The sequence below is a fragment of the Somniosus microcephalus genome, chromosome 9, assembly GCF_052327205.1.
Source record: "Somniosus microcephalus isolate GS21.2 chromosome 9, FLI_Smic_1.0, whole genome shotgun sequence".
Classification (NCBI taxonomy): Eukaryota; Metazoa; Chordata; class Chondrichthyes; order Squaliformes; family Somniosidae; genus Somniosus; species Somniosus microcephalus.
This window is the reverse complement of record NC_140995.1, coordinates 214203496-214228040: the sequence shown is the minus strand read 5'-3', so window position 1 is coordinate 214228040 and position 24545 is coordinate 214203496. Positions and strand designations below refer to the sequence as shown.

The 24545-nt window shown below is 44.9% G+C and overlaps 1 long non-coding RNA gene across 1 annotated transcript; it reads right to left on the bottom strand.

Moving 5' to 3' along the window:
- Nucleotides 1-4798: 4798 nt before the first annotated feature.
- On the bottom strand, nucleotides 4799-10299 carry LOC147113012 (uncharacterized). The gene is made up of 2 exons (XR_015079615.1): nucleotides 6006-10299; nucleotides 4799-5196 (listed from the first exon to the last, which is right to left on the bottom strand). It is a non-coding gene; the product is annotated as an uncharacterized LOC147113012 (long non-coding RNA).
- Nucleotides 10300-24545: the final 14246 nt, after the last annotated feature.

Genomic DNA, 24545 nt, shown 5'->3' with positions numbered 1-24545 from the left:
CAGAAGGCAGTTGAGGCCAATTCATTAAATATATTCAAGAAGGAGTTAGATATATTTCTTAAGGCTAAAGGGATCAAGGGATATGGGGAGAAAGCAGGGCCAGGGTACTGAATTTGGATGATCAGCCATGATCTCATTAAATGGCGGAGCAGACTCGAGGGGCCGAATGGCCTACTCCTGCTGCTATCTTCTATGTTTCTATGGATGAGGAGGGAGTAAATGTTTAAGATGGTGGATGGGTGGCTGATTAAGCGGCCTGCTTTCCCCTGCATTCTGTCGAGCTTCGTGAGTATTGATGGAGCTGCAACTGTCCAGGCAAGTGGAGAATATTCCATCGCACTCCTGACTTGTGCCTTGTAGGGAGTGAAAAGGCTTTGGGGAGTCAGGAGGTGGTGAGTCACTTACGCAGACTACCCAGTGTCTGACTAGCTCTTGTAGCCACAATATTTATTTGGCTGATCTAGTTAAGTTCCTGGTCAATGGTGACCCCCAGGTTGTTGATGGTGGGGAATTCAACAATGGTAATGCCATTGATTGTCATGGGGTGCTGGTTAGACTCTCTCTTGTTGGAGATGGTCATTGTCTGGCACTTGTGTGGCACAAATGTTACTTGCCACTTATCATCCCCAACCTGAATGTTGTCCAGGTCGTGCTGGACACAGACTGCCTCATTATCTGACGAATTGCGAATGTAACTTGACACTGTGCAATCAATAGCGAACATCCCCACTTCTGAAGATCATTAACAAAGCAGCTAAGATGTTGGGCCTAGGACACTGTCCTGAGTAACTGCTGCAGCGATGACCTGGGTCTGAGATGATTGGCCTCCAATAAGCACAAACATCTTCCGTTGTGCTAGATATGACACCATCCAGTGGAGAGTTTTCCCCTGATCCCCATTGATTTCTGTTTTATTAGGGCTCCTTGGTGCCACACTCGGACAAATGCTGCCTTGATGTCGAGGACAGTTACTCTCACCTCTCCTCTGGAATTCAGCTCTTTTGTCCATGTTTGGCCCAAGGTTGTAATGAGGTCAGGAGCCAAGAGGTCCTGGCGGAAACCAAACTGGGCATCGGTGAGGAGGTTATTTGTGAGTTAGTGGCGCTTGATAGCATTGTCGATGACAGCTTCCATCACTTTGCTGATGATGGAGAGGTGGTTAATGGGGTGGTAACTGGCTGTTGGATTAGTCCAGCTTTATGTGGACTGGACATACCTGGGCAATTTACCACTTTGTCGGGTAGAAGCCAGTACTGGAACAGCTGGGCTAGAGGTGCAGCTATTTCTGGAGCAGAGGTCTTCAGCTCTGTATGCGGGATGTTGTTTGGTCCCAGAGCCTTTGCTGTATCCAGTGCGCTCTACCGTTCTTGATATCATGTCAGTGAAGCGAATTGGTTGAAGACTGGCTTCTGTGATGCTGGGACCTCAGGAGCTGTAATGCATCATCCACTTGGCACTCGTGGCTAAAGATGGTTGCGAAGGCTTCAGCCTTGTCTTTTGCACTCACGTACTGTGCTCTGCCATCGTTGAGGATGGGGATGTTCAGGGAGCCTCCTCCTTCCGTTAGTTGTTAATTGTCCATCACCATTCACGACTGGATGTGGTCGGACTGCAGAGCTTTGATCTGATCCATTGGGTGCGGATCACTTTGCTCTGGCTATAAAATGCTGCTTTCGCGATGTAGCATGCATAAATTCCTATGTTTTCAGATACACTTGGTGCAGCTCCTGGCATGCTCTTCAACACTCCTTATTGAACCAGGGCTGGTTTGATGGTAATGGTAGAATGAGGGATATGCCGGGCCATGAGGTTACAGATTATGGTGGAATAAAATTCTGTTGCTGCTGATGGGCCCAGCGCCTCATGGATGCCCAGTTTTGAGCTGCTAGATGTGTTCTTAATCTATCCCATTTAGCACGGTGGTAGGGGCACAGGACACGATGAAGGGGTGTCCTCAGTGACTCAATAGTACCATGATTGACCGAGTTGCCTGAGTCCTGAAGGACATAGCAGCCAGACTGGCTCACGGCAGTGAGTGAATAAACACGAGCCACTACCGAGCCACACTTGGTGATAGACATTGAAGTCCCCCGCCCAGAGGACATTCTGTGCCATGACGCCACAGTGCGCTGGATAAGAGATTAGCGTGTAAAGTTAAAGCACATGGGATTGGGGGTAAGGTACTGACTTGGATAGAGAACTGGTTGGCAGACAGGAAGCAAAGAGTTGGTATAAACGGCTCTTTTTCCGAGTGGCAGGCAGTGACTAGTGGGGTACCGCAGGGATCGGTGCTTGGACCCCAGCTTTTCACAATATATATTAATGATCTAGACGAGGGATCTAGATGTAATATCTCCAAGTTTGCAGACGACACAAAGCTGGGTGGGCGTGTGTGCTGTGAGGAGGATGCCGAGAAGCTCCAGTATGATTTGACAGGTTGGCTGGTTGGGCAGATGCATAGCAGATGCAATATAATGTGGATAAATGCGAGGCTATCCACTTTGGTGGCAAAAACAGGAAGGCAGATTATTATCTGAACAGCAATAGATTGGGAGAAGGGGAAGTGCAACGAGACCTGGGTGTCCTTGTGCACCAGTTGCTAAAGGTAAGCATGCAGGTGCAGCAGGCACTTAAGAAGGCAAATGCTACGTTGGCCTTCATAGCAAACGGATTTGAGTACAGGAGCAAGGATATCTTGCTGCATTTGTACAGGGCCTTGGTGAGACCACACCTTGAGTATTGTGTGCAATTTTGGTCGCCTTATCTGAGGAAGGATGTTCTTGCCATGGAGGGAGTGCAGCGAAGATTCACCAGATTGATACCTGGGATGGCTGGAATGATGTCGATTGGGCTGGAGTTTAGAAGAATGAGAGGGGATCTCATTGAAACTTATAAAATTCTAACAGGGCTAGACAGACTAGATGCAGGAAGGATGTTCCCGATGGCGGGGGAGTCCAGAACCAAGGGTTACAGTCTAAAGATAAGGGGTAAGCCATTTAGGACTGAGATGAGGAGGAATTTCTTCACCCAGAGAGTGGTGAACCTGTGGAATTCTCTACCACAGAAGGCAGTTGAGGCCAATTCATTAAATATATTCAAGAAGGAGTTAGATATATTTCTTAAGGCTAAAGGGATCAAGGGATATGGGGAGAAAGCATGGACAGGGTACTGACTTTGGATGATCAGCCATGATCTCATTAAATGGCGGAGCAGACTCGAGGGTCCGAATGGCCTACTCCTGCTGCTATCTTCTATGTTTCTATGGATGAGGAGGGAGTAAATGTTTAAGATGGTGGATGGGTGGCTGATTAAGCAGCCTGCTTTCCCCTGGATTCTGTCGAGCTTCGTGAGTATTGATGGAGCTGCAACTGTCCAGGCAAGTGGAGAATATTCCATCGCACTCCTGACTTGTGCCTTGTAGGGAGTGAAAAGGCTTTGGGGAGTCAGGAGGTGGTGAGTCACTTACGCAGACTACCCAGTGTCTGACTAGCTCTTGTAGCCACAATATTTATTTGGCTGATCTAGTTAAGTTCCTGGTCAATGGTGACCCCCAGGATGTTGATGGTGGGGAATTCAACAATGGTAATGCCATTGATTGTCATGGGGTGGTGGTTAGACTCTCTCTTGTTCGAGATGGTCATTGTCTGGCACTTGTGTGGTACAAATGTTACTTGCCACTTATCATCCCCAACCTGAATGTTGTCCAGGTCTTGCTGCATGTGAACACAGAATGCCTCATTATCTGATGAATTGCGAATGTAACTTGACACTGTGCAATCAGCAGCGAACTTCTGAAGGTCTTTAATAAAGCAATTGAAGATGCTGGGTCTAGGACACTGTCCTCAGTAACTGCTGCAGCGATGACCTGGGTCCGAGATGATTGGCCTCCAATAACCACAGCCATCTTCCTTGTGCTAGATATCACACCCTCCAGTGGAGAGTTTTCCTCCGATTACCATTGACTTCAGTTTTACTAGGGCTCCTTGGTGCCACACTCGGTCAAATGCTGCTTTGAAATCGAGGACAGTCACTCTCACCTCACCTCTGGAATATAGCTCGTGTTCATGTTTGGACCAAGGCTGTAATGCGGTCAGGAGCCAAGTGGTCCTGGCGGAAACCAAACTCGGCATTGGTGAGCAGGTTATTTGTGCGTAAGTGTCGCTTGATAGCACTGTCAATGACGGCTTCCATCACTTTGCTGATGATGGAGTGATGGCTGATGGGGTGGTAACCGGCTGTTGGATTAGTCCAGCTTTTTGCGCACTGAACATACCCGGCCAATTTACCACTTTGTCGGGTACATTCAGTGCGCTCTACCATTCTTGCTTTCACGTGGAGTGAAGCGAATTGGCTGAAGACTGGCTTCTGTGATGGTGGAAGCTCAGGAGGAGGCCGAGATGCATCATCCACTTGGCACTTGTGACTGAAGATGGTTGCGAAGGCTTCAGCCTTGCCTTTTGCACTGACATGCTGTGCTCTGCCATCGTTGTGGATGAGGATGTTCAAGGAACCTCCTCCCCCTGTTAGTTGTTAATTGTCCATCACCATGCACGACGGGATGTGGCAGGCCTGTAAAGCTTTGATCTGATCCATTGGGTGTGGGATCGCTTAGCTCTGTGTATAGCATGCTGCTTCTGCTGGTTAAGATGCATATAGTCCTGTGTTGTAGCTTCACCAAGTTGGTATCTGATTTTCAGGTACACCTGGCATGCTCTTTGATGTGAGCCCCCAAAGTGTGGACTGAGTGATATACACAGTCGACAACACTGGCTTGTTGTAAGAAAGACAGACCCAATAATTGAAGTAAAAACGGTTTATTCAGGCCTGGGGAGCTATGGCTCTTGTGTCCCAACACAAGGCTCCAACTCCACCGAATCTCTTGAGGTTCACACAGTTATACAAAACTTAAGGCCCTGCCCTAAAGGCGGGGATAAGCTTATTAACATATACAGAATTATAGTTAAATTGTAATTATAAAACCATGACATTCCATTCTTCCAGTCGCTTACAAATCTCACATTTCGTTATCAGTTGGTCCTGTTACTTTCTCATAACCCGGGCCTCAATTTTATTACTTTACGATCGTCCCTTTGCTGTTGTCAGATGGCTTGGTCTTTCTAAGTATTTCTCTAAGATAGTAGATCTTTCCAAAGCGGGCAATCCGCAGACTTTCTGTCTCTCTCTCTTGAATTATTTCTACAGAGCAAAAACACTTTAGTTAGTTAAAAGAATAGAACCCTATTGAGCTTCACACTTAACAAACCCTTAAGTGCAAAGGTGTCGACTCACGTGGCCGAACCCATATATCTCTCCCTCTTTCTAAGGGGTTGTTTTGACAGTTTTAATCTCTCAGCAGTTACCCCGTAGTCCTGTTTAAACCTTATCTGGGTTTATACAACTTTTACAGACTTCTATTGTTCAACTCGGAGCACGAATTAACCTATTCCCTCCATTTTGTATATTGGTGTTACAGATGAATCCTGGTTTGTTTTTCCTTATTAAATCCAATTTTTAATATCTTACTTCAGTCCCCCCTTTTGACCTTTGGACAATTGCTCCAAACAGGTCAACATGTATTTCCACTTCCTGGTGTCTGCCAGAGCGTGCACTCCCTGGCCTTCTACCAGTTTAGGTTATACATGTATATATATCTTATCAATTTGGAGGCCGACTTCCCCCTCTGTGGTATGGTGGTCTTTCCTTTACGGTGGTCTTTCCTTTAGGGTGGGCTTTCCTTTATGCACTCCGTCCGGTGTAACCATTCCCGGGGCCCCTTAGACCCTACACTAATGGTTGAGGCTTTTCTGCTCAAGCCTGTCCCTCATTCCCACGTGGGGTGTGTGACGTGCCAATTCGAGACTGTCATCACACACCAGTCCTCATTCACCACCCTCCTTCTGCCACCCTCCTTCTGCCACCTCCATCTTACGGTTGGCCGGCCCGGTCATTAATTACCATGCCCAATTAATCCCACATAATTTCAGTCGCTTCCCATCGCGTCTTACACCATTTGCCTTGGAGAGGCAGGGGAGTTGTCCATTCTTAACATCGCTGCCTGCCCCTCCTCAGGCTCTACTTCCTTCACCACACCACTTTCGGCCTTACTCATTCTGGCACAAAGGCACTGGAGAAATAAAAATACACAATATATCAGAATAACAATCAAGAGGAATATCATTATGCCTTGTACCACCGAGGCGCCCAAAGTCCCCGACCATCCTGGTCCCCAATTATCAAAATATGAGGAAGTGGGTGAGTTTCCTCTAATGTTGCACTAATGTCTTTTTGTTGTTTCTTTAAGCCTTCTTCTATTTTATGATAGTACTTTAAAATTTCCTTTGTTTCCTGCCGTAACTTCTGCCAAGCTTCCTCTAACTTAGGAATTGTCTTGGGCTCTGGTATGACATAAGTTTCAACCCTTTTTAGTAAGTCTCATATTATCAAATGACCAGGTTTTCCTATCTGTATAAGTATCTTTCGACCAATACAACGGTTTGGTTGGGGAATGGTATAAGCCATATCTTGATATTCATATTTCTGTTCAATTGTGGTGACACAACAGGTCCCATTGTTCCTTGATGCTACCCAGGTCCAGTGTATCCCCTTGGGTGAACCTCGAGGGTGCAATTGGTAATTTTCGTAAATCCGTACTCGGATGTGTCTCCCTCGGTGGGGGGGTGTGTGCACACCCATGTCCTTCCCTTGTGGTGGCACCCGTCCACTACCACCCCCCTTTAGGTTTCATTCTTCTGTTTATTATCTTCATCCCTTTCCCAAAGTGTCTTGGTAGGGACATCATGATATTTAACCCACTTTCCCTTTGTACTTCTCCTATATTAATCACATCGTATCGGGGTTGTCCCCCTTCTGGGAATTGTGGGATGGCCAGTACAAAGCCAATCATCTTAGTCCATGGGGTCAGACAATCACCTGCCCGGTATACTTGTCCCATTTTACATTCCTTACATAGGCTTTTATTTGTGTCAATCCAAGGTTCCAGATCCATATTAGTAATCCAATCAGGGATCTGTCCATTATTTATTTGCCTCATGTTATGCTGAGCATTCGACAATATCCATGAGTCCTACGTGGCACATATTAGTTCCTTATTGTTTTGGCGAGAAGCATTATTAAGTCTATCAATAATTGTATTGATTGTTTCTGCATGGGGGGCTACTATCTCTTCCACCCCCGACAATTGCATTATTGTTTGGTTTCCCTGCCAGTGTCAATTGCTGGCTATTTCCAGTAGCTTGTTTTAGTAACTTCTCTATTTTTGCTTGTAATTCTTCTACTCCTTTGTTTACTCCTTCTATGTCCAAGCTATTAACTGTTGCTAACCCGGCCGCATACCCTGCTCCGGTCGTTTCCAATACTCCCCGTTTCTTACATCTTTGTAAGATAGATTTTTTTCTCCTGTGGATCCTCTAATTGTTTTACCCACAGGGAGTTCCAGGTTTGTTTTGTATCTCAAAAGTACTCATATTAATGGCAAGCTTAGTAACTCTATGTGCTACACTAGAATACACCTCATCCTGTGTTCTCCTTATTACTAATCCCCCTTGATAATGGCAATACTTATATTTATCCCTAGAATCAAGGCGAGGACGCTCCATCTCATTCCGGACGTCCAATGTTCCTGTAATTACAAAAAGGGGGCTGGTCGTCACCAGCCAGTTAGAATTATTCTGCTCTTATCCATTTTATCAGTTCAAAATGCTGTACATCTGGTTCATTTCTTGTTCTGTGGCTCTGTCCCCAGACATACCTGAAGATGCAAACTATGGCATATAATATCATCATACACAGCCTATTATCATCATACACAGCCCTATCATTGATATATGTAGTAACTCCCCTTCCCATTCTTTATATCTTCTAGTATACTCCTCACTCTGTCAAAAAGGGCACCATCTCTGGTTTACTCATTGTCCTTCTTATATATTTTTAACTGAGTCCAGTGTTTCCACCTTCCTTTACCCGTTCCAGACCCATCTACATGAGCACATGTGTCATTATTCATTAATACTTCATAAGGTCCTGACCATCTGGGTGCTAGCCCTGGTTTGGCTGGCATTATTTCTGCTATCACTTTGCTGTCTATTGCAAAGACCTCCTTCTGGTCGTCCCGTGTATCCTGTTCTCGATCCCGTATAATCTGTTGGTCTTTGGCCTCATGTCTCTAACTATCTGTCCAGATTTATCTTTGGGTAACAGGACAGCTTCCCAAGCAGTCTCCCTGCCGTTTGCGACGGTGCTGCAATTAGTTTATAAGATAACTTCCATTTATCAAATCCTAATTTTCCTTCTATCACTGTGGGGAAATATTAACTCAACATTAAGAAATTTACATTTAATAATGTCCAATATCTTTAAATTCTGTTCAGTAATACTGAAGTTGTTGCTTGGTGAACTCAAACAGCTGTCAGTGGAAAGGGTTAACTCCTTCGCAGGCTTTTGAAGGTGGAGCTAAACATTATTGCGTCACTTCACGCAACCCAAAAAAACATCCCTGACAGAAAGACAGTTGTGGTTTCACACTTTGATTCAACATGAACATTTGGGCTTCATTGGTCAGATTCCCTCTCTCAGTTGATCGTTTAGCTGCCCGTCCTCTTGTGTGCTTTAATTTATTATTACGGACTCTTTGGGTAGGAGAGAGGTTCCTACTAATTCTTTGATTATATTCTTGTCTCTTACGGGTCTTCTCCTGGTGTCATATATCCCTGCCTACTCCCGTTATCATGTAATCAGACACCACCCCAAAGGCATTCCGACTATCTATATAGGTTTACACATTTTCCTTTGGCTACCCCCCTTTGATCAAATCCTGTATAGGCTGGGCCATTTCTACTTTGTTTCCCGGGCCTGCCTGTTTGTTTGACTTATAATCTGGGGGCCAGTACACTTCATTCGCTTTAGGGTCGACTAAAGCTCCTACTTCTCGCAGTATATCTATCCCTAGGATTGTTCCTTCGGTGCTCTCGCATACCCACAACTGTGTAGGTATTATTATTATAGCCAATTTCTAGTAAGACTGTTTCGCTCTTATAAGCCCTGATTCTTCGTCCACCGATTCCTGCTATACTAACTGAAAGTTTTGTTCGGGGTAAGGGTAAGTCTGTCAATGAGATTGTGGCTCCTGTGTCTATTAACATTTTGCACTGTCGGCCCCCTACCAATGCATCAACAAACATCCTCGGATCCCCCTCCCCTCTCTGGCGCGGTCCCTTCCTGCTGCCATCCCTAGAAGCTTGCGAGCAATCAAAGCACGCAGCCAGTCCTAATGCCCCTCCCATCTGTTTTCGGGCATTTGTCTCTTCCCTTGTGTCACTATGTATCCTAGGTAGACTACTTCATCCTTCCCTACCTATACCTTTCTAAGGTTTAACTCTAGTCCCGCCTTCTATAAGGCTTCCAGTACCATAGTCAATTAAATATTGTAGAGGGACCTGCCACTATCGGATATTCTTGCGGAGTTGAGTTATCTTATTCAATTTGGACTACACCAATTTACATCAACCAGAATTTCACTGTGGCCACAATGAAAGTCTGGTTTTAATAGGTTAATTTACCTCATAACTTCAAGGTTAGATCTTAGACTGAAACTTAATCTTTCATTAAACAAACTTTTTGTTGCTCTGCTCAGTTTTTACACTTCAGCTTAACTTAAATTGTAATAGGTTTTTTTCATTCTGAGGGCACAATCTTATTTGCACATTCTTAAACTTCCAAAATCCCCGACAAGACAAAGGGGTTAAATGCTTTTACTTTAACACAGAGAAGTGGGTGGAGCTACAACACACAGCAGACATTTCTTTTTCTTAACGGACAGATTTTCAGACAAAGGAATATTGAATCCTCTTAAACATTCCTAATCAGGAAAACATCCACACTCACACATTTTTATACAAATTGTAATTTCAGCATATGTCTAAGGTTCCTTTCACTCAGCAAATCTCGTGTTTTACTTGTCTTGGTACAGATGCTAATAACTTCCATGTTGGTAAAGCTTTAAGTTTATCTTTTCCTTCCTTTTTAAATCTGACTCAACATCTTTCCCTAGTTTCCAAATCCCTGTTTGTTTGTTTTTTTTTGCTGGGGTTTCAAATTGGTTCGCCTGCAAATTAGATCTTTTTCCTTCTTTATCTCTCCCTTCTGTTTCAATTCCTTACATTATCTGTTGCCTCTTTATCTTTAGCTCCTCCCCACCAAGCCTTTGGCTCTCTGCACTGTTTCTTTTTATTTTCCAGGAGTCGGGTTATAGAATCCAGGTCCTTTGAGGATTCTTCTTCCATCCTCTTAGTCATAACTAACTGCTATGTTTCACGCATAATTCACGATGTTGAGGAATTAGGTTTGTACGCTACGTTGTTCGCCCCATAGCGTCACCTTCATTAGTTTCTTGCTTTCTATTAGTCACTTTGTTTCGTTAGACACACACCAACCCTTTAGTCCCGAGGTTTTGGTACTGTGGGGTCTGTAGCTCCCGGCGTCCTACTTGATCCTGGCCGTCACGTGGGACTACTGTCCTCTTAATTCAGGCTCAGGCTAGGTGCTGGGGACAGACCTCACCCTTGTCCGTTCTAACCTCCTTATGACCGCAGGGTTTTATCTCATTCACTCACCACGGTGCACCCATTCATTCAATTGTTGAGATTTCGCCGTCTCACGGATAAAGAGGATTTCCCGCCTCCCCGGGGTAGGGGTCTTTCCGCCCCTGTCGGTTCGCCTACCTACGGCTAAATGAGGACTTCTCTGCCTCCCAGGGTTTTCCGCCCCGTCGGTTCGCCTACCTACGGCTAAATGAGGACTTCTCTGCCTCCCAGGGTTTTCCGCCCCGTCGGTTCGCCTACCTACGGCTAAATGAGGACTTCTCTGCCTCCCAGGGTTTTCCGCCCCGTCGGTTCGCCGTTATACGGCTTAGGGAACACCTTATCCCTATCTTTTTAACCGCCTTCAATTAAGGGTGTCTTTCTTTTTATAGTTCTTTTATACGTCGATTCTGACTCACCGTCTCGCCAGCGATTAACCCCTAATTTTACAGGTGGTAATTAAAACATACTCACCCGTCTTAGGTTAACGCTGTCCGAGAGTCTGGTTCAGAACGCACATCCCATCCTCGTCGCCAATTGATGTAAGCCCCCAAAGTGTGGACTGAGTGATATACACAGTCGACAACACTGGCTTGTTGTAAGAAAGACAGACCCAATAATTGAAGTAAAAACGGTTTATTCAGGCCTGGGGAGCTATGGCTCTTGTGTCCCAACACAAGGCTCCAACTCCACCGAATCTCTTGAGGTTCACACAGTTATACAAAACTTAAGGCCCTGCCCTAAAGGCGGGGATAAGCTTATTAACATATACAGAATTATAGTTAAATTGTAATTATAAAACCATGACATTCCATTCTTCCAGTCGCTTACAAATCTCACATTTCGTTATCAGTTGGTCCTGTTACTTTCTCATAACCCGGGCCTCAATTTTATTACTTTACGATCGTCCCTTTGCTGTTGTCAGATGGCTTGGTCTTTCTAAGTATTTCTCTAAGATAGTAGATCTTTCCAAAGCGGGCAATCCGCAGACTTTCTGTCTCTCTCTCTTGAATTATTTCTACAGAGCAAAAACACTTTAGTTAGTTAAAAGAATAGAACCCTATTGAGCTTCACACTTAACAAACCCTTAAGTGCAAAGGTGTCGACTCGCGTGGCCGAACCCATATATCTCTCCCTCTTTCTAAGGGGTTGTTTTGACAGTTTTAATCTCTCAGCAGTTACCCCGTAGTCCTGTTTAAACCTTATCTGGGTTTATACAACTTTTACAGACTTCTATTGTTCAACTCGGAGCACGAATTAACCTATTCCCTCCATTTTGTATATTGGTGTTACAGATGAATCCTGGTTTGTTTTTCCTTATTAAATCCAATTTTTAATATCTTACTTCACTCTTCAACACTCCTCATTGAACCAGGGTTGGTTTGATGGGAATGGTAGAGGGAGGGATATATCAGCCCATGAGGTTACAGAGTGTGGTGGAATACAATTCCGTTGCTGCTGATGGCCCACAGCGCCTCCTTGGTGCCCAGTTTTTAGCCGCTAGATCTGTTCTGATTCTATCCCATTTAGTACGGTGGTAGTGCCACACAACACCATGAAAGGTTGTCCTCAGTGTGAAGACGGGCCTTCATCTCCACAAGGAGTGTGCGGTGGTCACTGCAACCAATACTGTTGTGGACAGATGATCTGCGACATGTAGTTTGGTGAGGACGAGATCAAGTAGGTTTTTTCCTCGTGTTTGTTCTCTCACCACCTGGTATGAGTCCAGTCTGGCAGTTATCTCCTTGAGGACTTGGCCAGCTCGGTGAATAGTGGTACTACCAAGCCACACTTGGTGATGGACATTGAAGTCCCCCACCCAGAGGACATTCTGTGTCCACAGCCACAGTGCGCCGGATGAGGAGGGAGTAAATGTTTAAGATGGTGGATGGGGAGCTGATTAAGCGGCCTGCTTTCCCCTGGATTGTGTCGAGCTTCGTGAGTGTTGTTGGAGCTGCAACCGTCCAGGCAAGTGGATAATATTCCATCGCACTCCTGACTTGTCTTGTAGGGGGTGGAAAGGCTTTGGAGAGTCAGGAGGAGGTGAGGCACTTGCGCAGAATACCATTGTCTGACTAGCTCTTGTAGCCACAATATTTATTTGGCTGATCTAGTTAAGTTTCTGGTCAATGGTGACCCCCAGGATGTTGATGGTGGGGAATTCAAAGATGGTAATGCCATTGAACGTCATGGGGAGGTGGTTAGACTCTCTCTTGTTGGAGATGGTCATTGCCTGGTACTTGTGTGGCACAAATGTTACTTGTAACTTATCATCCCCAACCTGAATGTTGTTCAGGTCTTGCTGCATGTGGACACAGACTGCCTCATTATCTGACGAATTGCGAATGTAACTTGACACTGTGCAATCAGCAGCGAACATCCCCACTTCTGAAGGTCATTTAACAAAGCAGTTGAAGATGTTGGGCCTAGGACACTGTCCTGAGTAACTGCTGCAGCAATGACCTGGGTCTGAAATGATTGGCCTCCAATAACCATAGGCATCTTCCTTTGTGCTAGATATGACACCTTCCAGTGGAGAGTTTTCCCCCGATTCCCATTGACTTCAGTTTTACTAGGGCTCCTTGGTACCACACTCGGTCTAATGCTGCCTTGATGTCGAGGACAGTCACTCCCACCTCGCCTCTGGAATTCAGCTCTTTTGTCCATGTTTGGACCAAGGCTTTAATGAGGTCAGGAGCCAAGTGGTCCTGGTGGAAACCAAACTGGGATTCAGTGAGCAAGTTATTTGTGCTTTGTTAGTGTCGCTTGATAGCATTGTCAATGACAGCTTCCTTCATTTTGCTGATGATGGAGAGGTGGCTGATGAGGTGGTAACTGGCTGTTGGATTAGTCCAGCTTTTTGTGGACTGGACATACCTGGCCAATTTACCACTTTGTCGGGTAGATGCCAGTATTGGAACAGCTTGGCTAGAGGTGCAGCTAGTTCTGGAGCACAGGTCTTCAGTTTTGCAGCCGGGATGGTGTTGGGGCCCTTAGCCTTTGCTGTATCCAGTGCGCTCCACCGTTCTTGATATCACGTGGAGTGAAGTGAATTGGCTGAAGACTGGCTTCAGTGATGGTGGGGACCTCAGGAGTCAGCCGAGATGCATCATCCACTTGGCACTTGTGACTGAAGATGGTTGCGAAGGCTTCAGCCTTGTCTTTTGCCCTCACGTGCTGTGCTCCGCCAGCGTTGAGGATGGGAATGTTCAAGGAGCCTCCTCCGCCCGTTAGTTGTTAATTGTCTGTCACCATTTACGACTGGATGTGGCAGGACTGCAGAGCTTTGATCTGATCGATTGGGTGTGGGGTCGCTTAGCTCTGTCTATAGCATGCTGCTTCCGCTGGTCAGCATGCATATAGTCCTGTGTTGCAGCTTCACCAAGTTAGTTTCTGATTTTCAGATACACTTGGTGCAGCTCCTGGCATGCTCTTCAACACTAATTATTGAACCAGGGCTGGTTTGATGCTAATGGTAGAATGAGGGATATGCCGGGCCATGAGGTTACAGATTATGGTGGAATACAATTTTGTTGCTGCTGATGGGCCCAGCGCCTCATGGATGCCCAGTTTTGAGCTGCTAGATGTGTTATTAATCTATCCCATTTAGCACGGTGGTACGGCACACAACACAATGAAGGGGTGTCCTCAGTGACTGGGTAGTACCATGATTATCCAAGCTGGCTGAGTCCTGAAGGACATAGCAGCCAGACTGGCTCACGGCAGGTGGTGAGAGAACAAACATGAGCCCACTACCGTGCCACACTTGGTGATGGACATTGAAGTCCCCCATCCAGAGGACATTCTGTGCCCTTGCTGACACGGTGCGTCATATGAGGAGGGAGTAAATGTTTAAGATGGTGTATGGGGGGGCTGATTAAGCGGCCTGCTTTCCCCTGGATTGTGTCGCGCTTTGTGAAACTTGGAGCTGCAACCGTCCAGGCAAGTGGAGAATATTCCATCGCACTCCTGACTTGTGCCTTGTAGGGGGTGGAAAGGCTTTGGGGAGTCAGGAGGTGGTGAGTCACTTGCACAGAATACCCAGCCTCTCACTAGCACTTGTGGACACAGTAATTATTTGGCTGATCTAGTTAAGTTTCTGGTCAATGGTGACCCCCAGAATGTAGATGGTGGGGAATTCAATTATGGTAATGCCATTGCATGTCATGGGGAGCTGGTTAGACTCTCTCTTGTTGGAGATGGTCATTGTCTGGTACTTGTGTGGCATAAATGTTACTTGCCACTTATTATCCCCAACCTGAATGTTGTCCAGGTCTTGCTGCATGTGGACACAGACTGCCTCATATCTGACGAATTGCAAATTTACTTGACACTGTACAATCAGCAGCAAACATCCCCACTTCTGAAGGTCATTAATAAAGCAGTTGAAGATGTTGGGCCTAGAACACTGTCCTGATTAACTGCTGCAGCGATGACCTGGGGCTTAGATCATTGGCCTCCAATAACCACAGCCAGCTTTCTTGTGCTAGATATGACACCGTCCAGTGGAGAGTTTTCCCCCGATCCCCACTGACTTCAGTTTTAAGAGGGCTCCTTGGTGCCACACTTGGTCAAATGCTGCCTTGATGTCGAGGACAGTCACTCCCACCTCACCTCTGTATTTCAGCTCTTTTGTCCATGTTTGGACCAAGGCTGTAATGAGACTGAAGATGATTGCGAAGGCTTCAGCCTTGTCTTTTGCAGTAACATGCTGTGCTCCGCCATCGATTAGGATGGGGATGTTCAAGGAGCCTCCTCCTCCCATTAGTTGTTTAATTGTCCATCACCATTCATGACTGGATGTGGCAGGACTGCAGAGCTTTGATCTGATCCATTGGGTGTGGGATCACTTAGCTCAGTCTATAGCAATGTTGCTGCTGTTTAGCATGCATATGGTCCTGTGTTGTAGCTTCACCAAGTTGGTATCTGATTTTTACATACCCCTGGCATGCTTTTCAACACTCCTCATTGAACCAGGGTTGGTTTGCTGGTAATGGTACAGGGAGGGATATATCACTCCATGAGGTTACAGAGTGTGGTGGAATACAATTCCGTTGCTGCTGATGGCCCACTGCACCTCCTTGGTGCCCAGTTTTGAGCTGCTAGATATGTTCTGATTCTATCCCATTTAGTACGGTGGTAGTGCCACAAAACACGATGAAGGGGTGTGCTCAGTGTGAATACTGGACTTCATCCCCACAAGGACTGTGCAGTGGTCACTGTGACCAATACTGTCATGGACAGATGATCTGCGACAGGTAGATTGTTGAGGACGAGATCAAATCGGTTTTTTCCTCGTGTTTGCTCTCTCTTCACCTGCAGTGAGTCCAGTCTGGCAGCTATCTCCTTGAGGACTTAGCCAGCTCAGTGAATAGTGGTACTACCGAGCCACTCGCGGTGATGCCCTAGCAGTCACAGTGTGCCGGATGAGGAGGGAGTAAATGTTTATGATGGTGGATTAAGCGGACTGCTTTCTGCTGGATTGTGTCGCGCTTCTTGAGTGTTGTTCGATCTGCAACCATCCAGGCAAGTGGAGAATATTCAATCACAATCCTGACTTGTGCCTTGTAGGTGCTCGAATGGTTTTGGGGAGTCAGGAGGTGAGTCACTTGCCGGAGAATACCCGGCCTCTGACCTGCTCTTATAGCCACAGTATTTACGTGGCCTGGCTAGTTACTTTGCTGATGATTGAGAGTAGACTGATGGGGCAGTAATTGGCCGGATTGGAATTTTCCTGCCTTTTGCAGAAAGGACATACCTGCCCAATTTTCCACTTTGTCAGGTAGATGCCAGTATAGGAACAGCTTGGCTAGTGGTACGGCTAGTTCTGGAGTGCAGGTCTTTAGCTCTACAGCTGTGATGTTGTTGGGGCTCACAGCCTTTGCTGTATCCAGTGTGCTCTGACATTTTTTGATATCAAGTGGAGTGAATTGAATTGGCTCAGGACTGGCATCTATGAGGGTGGGGAGCTCAGGAGGAGGCCGCGATGGATCCACTTGTCACTTGTACAGGGCCTTGGTGAGACCCGACCTGGAGTACTGTGCACAGTTTTGGTCTCCTTATCTAAGGAGGAGTATACTTGCCTTGGAGGCGGTGCAACGAAGGTTCACTAGATTGATTCCTGGGATGAGAGGGCTGTCCTGTGATGAGAGATTGTGTAGAATGGGCCCATACTCTCTGGAGTTTAGAAGAATGAGAGGTGATCTCATTGAAACATACAAGATTCTGAAGGGGATTGACAGGGCAGATGCGGAGAGGTTGTTTCCCCTGGCCGGAATGTCTAGAACCAGGGGGCATAGTCTCAGGATAAGGGGCGGCCATTTAAGACTGAGATGAGGAGGAATTTTTTCACTCAGAGGGTTGTGAATCTTTGGAATTCTCTGGCCCCAGAGGGCTGTGGATGTTGAGTCTTTGAGTATATTCAAGGCTGAGATTGATAGATTTTTGGACTCTAGGGGAATCAAGGGATATGGAGATCGGACGGGAAAGTGTAGCTGAGGTCAACGATCAGCCATGATGTTATTGAATGGCGGAGCAGGCTCGAGGGGCCATATGGTCAACTCCTGCTCCTATTTCTTATTTTCTGCCTGAAGGTGGTTGCGAAAGATGAGGAGAGAGAAAACACAATACAAAAGCTAGAGCTGACTTTAATCATTTATAAAAATGGACCAAATATAACACTAACCATTTACATATTTTGTTCATGGACGAACAAAATGCCACCAATTAATTCTCCCCTGAGGCTAACGGAACAGACTGCTGCTGATTGGAGACAAAGAGCTAGAGACACTTTCAGAGTGAGACCTGTATGGGAGGGGAGGCGATGCCATGTGACCCAGGCAGCTCCTGGAGTGCACTGAGTTCAAAGGAACGGTGAACCCAAGGTCTCTTCCTCCTCCTGTCTTCCCTCCTCCCCCTCCCTCTCCCCATTTTAGATGCTGTCTTATTACAGATGTTAAAATATGAGGGCGTTCACTGTGTTTCCCACTCCATGAAAAAACAACAACGTGGGATTTTAAACATCGTTCGGAGTTACATTTCATACTTCATGTGCAGATTGCTGACTTTGAGAAATACTTCAGTGTAAAAACCTGTTTCATGTAACAATTAAAAAATTGTATTTACCTACTTGTTGGTCAATGTTTTCATTTCATACTTTCATCTCATCAACTCATGTAAATAGTCGATATTTATCAACACAGATTAATGTGAGGTATTACATTTTGGTAAGAAAAATAGGGAGGTCACATATTACTTGGAAATAACAAATCTAAATGGGGTAGAAGAGCAAAGGGATCTCGGAGTACAAACACAAAAATCACTGAAAGTAGTGACACAGGTTAACAAGGCCATAAAAACGCAAGCACTGGGGTTTATTTCTGGAGGGATTGAATTGAAAAGTAGTGAAGTTATGCTAAACTTGTATCGAACCTTGGTTGGACCACACTTGGAGTACTGCGTACAATTCTGGACACCATGTCATAAAAAGGAATTCGAGGCACTGAAGAGGGTGCAAAAAAGATGAGTAAAACATTAGAGCTGAAGGACAGGTTAGGGTGTGTGGCCCAAATAAGGGTTCTTTACACAAATGCACAGAGTATATAAGGAATACATTGAATGAACTGCAGGCATGAATTCAAATTGGAGGGTATGACATTGTAGCCATTACTGAGACATGGCTGCAAGACGGTCAGGACTGGGAACTAAATATACCAGGTTATAAGGTCTACAGGGAAGATAGGGAAAATGGCAGAGGGGGAGGAGTAGCCTTAGTGATTAAGGATGAAATCACTTCAATGATAAGAGAGGATTTAAAGAGAGGTAAGCAGGCAATGGAGACTTTATGGGTTGAATTAAGAAATAAATGATCTAAGACTGTATTGGGAGTTGTGTATAGGCCTCCTATAGCAGCTCTGAAGTGCTACATTGTATAAATGAAGAGATTAGACAAGCGTGTAGCAAAGGCAGAGTGTTTTTAATGGGGGATTTTAACTTTCACATAGATTGGGAAAAGCAGACTAGCACCTGTCAGAAAGGTAGTGAATTTCTTGAGTGTGTCCGGGATAGTTTTCTACAACAATGGCCCAGAAATTCGGGTCGGGGGCTTCCCGCGGGTGTAAGCCCCCGACCTGCACTTACCTTGCGCGCCGGCCATTGAGCTGTAGGGCCCCGTGAAATTCCGATCCGGGGCCTGGTCCAGCTGCCGGCACGCAGTGCTTGCGTACCCCAGGGGCGCAGTTAGTTCGATGCATCCCCTGGGATTACGTGGGCCATGGGGAGCCAATCGGAGCAGGGAATGCTCCATTCATATGTCTGACAGGAAGAGCTGTCAAGACTTATAAATACTACGGCCCCAAAACAGCACTAAATCTTCAAATAATTTTTTTTTTAAATCACATTTTTTAAATAAACTATAAATTACATGAAATAACTATTTTAAACAATAATTTAAATTTTTGAAATAAATAATTTTATTTTCTAACGGGGCTAAGAATAAACTTACCTTACTTTAAAGTATTTAAAAATAATAAACCTGTGGGAAAAATGTTTTAATTTTAATTAATTCACCACTTACCTTGTAAAAAGCAGACCTTACGCCTGCTTTTTATATGTCTAACTTCTGGAGACTTACCCTCCCGGGAAAACCTGTAAAAAAAAGATGAAGTTCGATGCGCACGCGCAGCCTCTCCTGCGCACGCGTTCGACCTCTGAACCCCTGCTGTCAGGGGAACGGAAGTGCCGGTTTCCCGCGCATGCGCAGTGCATGCTGGAAACCGTCACTTCCATTGGGCTTACGAGTGAGTACCCCGTGCATACTCACCCGTGGAGACCAAAATTTCTGGGCCAATATGTCCTAGAGGCAACAAGGGGGCATGTCATATTAGATTTAGCGATGAGTAATGAGCCAGATTTAGTTAACAGTCTAACTGTGCATGAACATTTATCCAATAGCGATCATAACATGATCGAGTTCAACATAGTGTTTGAAAGGGAAAAACACAAACCAGCTACTAAGATTCTAGATTTAGGTAAGGCTGACCAATGGGATGTCCACAGTAAACTGGGCAAATCTGTTAATGGGTAAAACGACAGAAGATCAGTGGGAAATGTTTAAAAAAGAATTGAATGTGATACAGAACCAGTTTATACCCCTGAGGGGCAAGAGCTCTACTTACCAATAAAACCCAGCCATGAACCACTAAAGAGGTAAAGGCCAGCATCAAACTATAAAGGAAAGGGTATACAAAAATACACAAAATAGCACAGATCCTGGCGAATGGGAAAGATACAAAGAACAGCAAAGGCTCACACAACAGTTAGTAAGAGTTACAAAAAGGGAGTATGAAAAGAAACTTGCAAGAGATATCAAAATCAATGCGAAATTTGTTTACAGTTACATTAGGAAAAAGAGGGTGGTCAGGAGCAATGTTGGCCCCTTAAAAATAAAGTGGTGATATTGTCAGTGACAATGGGGAAATGGTGGACATGTTGAATAATTACTTTGCGTCAGTATTTACAGTAGAGGAAGAGGACACCATGCCGGAAATCCTAAAGAAACTAATATTGAATCGGGGAAAGGGACTCAATAAAACTAACGTAAGTAAAATAACAGTAATGAAGAAAATAATGGCACAAAAGAGTGACAGATCCCCAGGACCAGATGGTTTCCATCCCAGGGTTTTAAAGGAACTCGGAGCACATTGCAGATGCCCTAATTATAATCTTCCAATGTTCTCTAGATTCAGGAACCGTCCTTTCGTTTGGAAAATTGCGCATGTTACTCTGCATTTAAGAATGGCAAGAGAGGAAAACCAGTGAATTATAAACCAGTTAGTCTAATATCTGTTGTCGGGAAATTACTAGAGTCAATAATTAAGGATAGGGTAACAGAACACCTCGAAAATTTTCAGCTGATCAGAGGGAGCCAGCATGGATTTGTGAAAGGTACCATTAATTGGAGGGAAACTAAAATAAATCAAGGGAATGCACTTATTGAATTCAATATTAGTAATAAAATGGTAATGGAGAAAATAATGGGACCAGGATAGATAAATCACCAGGACCTGATGGTTTCCATCCCAGGGTATTAAAAGAAGTGGGGAAATTGCAGAAGCATTAGCTATAATCATTCAAACTCTTGATTTGGGAACTATGCTGTTAAACTCAAAAATTGCAAATGTCAGTCCATTATTTAAGAAGGATGGGAGAGAGAAACCAGGTAACCACAGGCCTGTGAATTTAAAATCAATTGTGGGGACGCTACTAGAATCTCTCATCAGGGATAGAGTGACTGAGCACTTGTCCAAAAAAGAGCTGATCAGAGAGAGCCAGCATGGCAAGACTTGGGTTGGAAGTTGGTTGGGAGGTAGGAGACAGTGATTGGGGATAAAGGGTTTGTACTCAGATTGGCAGAATGTGACAAGTGGATCTGTTCTGGAGCCGCAACTTTTTCCCATATTTATTAATCAATTGGATCAAGGAATAGAGCTGTATATCCAAGCTTCCAGATGACACTAAAGTCAGAGACACAGTAAGTAGTGTGGGAGCAGGAAGTTGCAAAACTATGACAGATGGACAAGTGTGAGGTCGTCCACTTTGGACCAAAGAAAACTACATTTTCCAAATGGTGAGAAACTAGGAACTGTAGAGGAGCAAAGAGATTTGGGAGTCTACCTCCACAAATCATTTAAAACTAGTCGACAGGTACAAAAAGTAATAAATAAGGCCAATGGAAATTTGACCTTTATCTTAAGATGGCTGGATTACAAATAGGAAGAATTGTAATATTAAAATTTGGCCATTTAGGATGAAAGTCATGAAGTACCTTTTCACACAAGGTATTAGAAATCTGGATTCTCTCCCCAAAGGGCTGTGGATTCTAGGACAAGTGGAGCTTTTAAGGCTGAGATTGATAGATTTTAGTTGGGAAAGACTAACAAGGGACATGCGGCAAAGGTGGGTAAATAGACTTGAGGCACAGATCAGCAGTGATCTAATTGAATGGCATTGGAGGCTCGAGGGTCGGAATGGCCGACTCCTGTTCCTATCTTCCTTTCAATCTGCTTGGTTTCTGACAGGTTTTGTCAGGAGCAATAAAAATTCTTCATTCTTAATTCTGTTGCAGGGATTTCAAAAACATTGGTCATTTTCATGAAGGACTCGTGACAGAATTCATTAAGGTCTTGGAGCAAGACAATCGATAAGAGTTCCTTTTACATCTATTTTTCCAGCTTACGTGGGTTAGTTGCCTTGTTAAAGAAAGATGAATGAAACTTTTCTGAAAGGTTCTGTTCCCGTTATAGACATCAAACAGTGAGATGTACTTAACTCTTTGTACTAAACTGCTTTGACCTGCCACCAGCGACATATTGGATTTAACCCTAGGCATGTGGCAGTGTTAGGATTTTGAATGATTCCCCCCAGGCCCCATCTCCAGAGCCCTGTGCATGGTGACCCTGTTTATAAATACTGCCCTCTACTGGCAGTTGCCAGTTTTTGTCTCCCACCCACACTGCTGCATTGTGAGGTGGAGAAACATAGAAACATAGAAGATAGGAGTAGGCCATTCGGCCCCTCGAGCCTGCTCCGCCATTCAATGAGATCATGGCTGATCATCCAAATTCAGTACCCTGTCCCTGCCTTCTCCCCATATCCCTTGATCCCTTTAGCCTCAAGAAATATATCCAACTCTTTCTTGAATATATTTAATGAACTGGCCTCCACCGCCCTCTGTGGCAGAGAATTCCACAGGTTCACCACTCTCTGGGTGAAGAAATTCCTCTTCATTTCAGTCCTAAATGGTTTACCCCTTATCCTAAGACTATGACCCCTGGTTCTGGACTCCCCGGCCATCAGAAACATCCTTTCTGCATCTAGTCTGTCCAGACCTGACAGAATTTTAGAGGTTTCGATGAGATCCCCTCTCAATCTTCTAAACTCCAGTGAGTATAAGCCCAATCGACACAATCTCTCCTCGTACGTCATTCCTGCCATCCCAGGTATCAGCCTGGTGAATCTTCGCTGCACTCCCTCCATGGCAAGAACATCCTTCCTCAGGTAAGGTGACCAAAACTGCACACAATACTCAAGGTGCGGTCTCACCAAGGCCCTGTACAACTGCAGCAAGACATCCTTGTTCTTGTACTCGAACCCTCTTGCTACGAAGGCCAATGTACCATTTGCCTTCTTAACCGCCTGCTGCACCTACATGCATACCTTCAGGGACTGGTGCACAATAACACCCAGGTCTCTTTGCACTTCCCCTTCTCCCAATCTATTGCCATTCAAATAATAATCTGCCTTCCTGTTTTTGCCACCAAAGTGGATAACCTCACATTTATCCACATTATAGTGCATTTGCCATGTTTCTGCCCAATCACCCAACCTGTCCAAATCGTACTGGAGTTTCACGACATCCTCCTCACAGCTTACCCTCCCACCCAGCTTTGTGTCGTCTGCAAATTTGGAGATATTACATCCAATTCCCTCGTCCAGATCATTAATATATATTGTGAACAGCTGGGGTCCTAGGACCGATCCCTGCGGTACCCCACTAGTCACTGCCTGCCACTCGGAAAACGACCCGTTTATTCCAACTCTTTGCTTTCTGTCCGCCAACCAGTTCTCTATCCAAGTCAATACCTTGCCCCCAATCCCATGTGCCTTCATTTTGCACGCTAATCTCTTATGTGGGACCTTATCGAAAGCCTTCTGAAAGTCCAAATACACCACATCCACTGGTTCTCCCTTATCTATTTTACCAGTTACATCCTCAAAAAATTCCAGTAGATTAGTCAAGCATGATTTACCTTTTGTAAATCCATGTTGACTTTGTCCGATCCTGTCACTGCTTTCCAAGTGCTCTGCTATTACATCTTTTATAATAGGCGCTAGCATTTTCCCCACTACCGATGTCAGGCTTACCGGTCTATAATTCCCCGCTTTTTCTCTACCACCTTTTTTGAATAGTGGGGTAACATTAGCTACCCTCCAATCCATGGGTACTGTTCCAGAGTCTATCGAGTTCTGGAAGATGACCAGCAATGCATCTACTATCTCTAGGGCCACTTCCTTAAGTACCCTGGGATGTAGACTATCAGGCCCTGGGGATTTATCGGCCTTCAGTCCCATCAATTTTCCTAACACCATTTCCCTACAGATATTGATTACTTTCAGTTCCTCCCTCTCATTAGACCCTATGTTCCCCGGCATCTCTGGGTGGTTATTTGTGACCTCCTTTGTGAAGACAGAACCAAAGGATGTATTTAGTTGGTCTGCCATTTCCTTGTTTCCCATTATAAATTCCCCTGATTCTGACTGTAAGGGACCTACGCTTGACTTCACCAATCTTTTTCTCTTCACATATCTATAAAAGCTTCTCAGTCAGTTTTTATGTTCCCTGAAAGCTTACTCTCATATTCTATTTTCCCTTTCTTAATCAATCCCTTTGTCCTCCTTTGTTGACTCCTAAACTGCTCCCAATCCTCAGGATTATTGCTTTTTCTAGCCAATTTATATGTCCTCTCCTTGGATCTTATGCTATCCCTAATTTCCCTTGTTAGTCATGGTTGAGTCACCTTTTTTGTTTTATTTTTATGCCAAACTGGGATGAACAAATTCTGTAGCTCACCCATTTGGTCTTTGAATGTTTGCCATTGCCTATCCACCGTCAACCCTTTGAGTGCCATTCCCCAATCAATTCTACCCAACTCGCTCCTCAGACCATCGTAGTTTCCTTTATTTAAATTGAGGACCCTTGTCTCTGAGTCAACTACTTCATTCTCCATCTTAATGAAGAATTCGATCATATTATGATCGCTCCGACCCAAGGGGCCTCGTACAACAAGATTGCTAATTAATCCTTTCTCATTACATAATACCCAGTCTAAGATAGCCTGATCTCTGGTTGGTTCCTCGACATATTGGTCCAGGAAACCATCCCGTAAACAC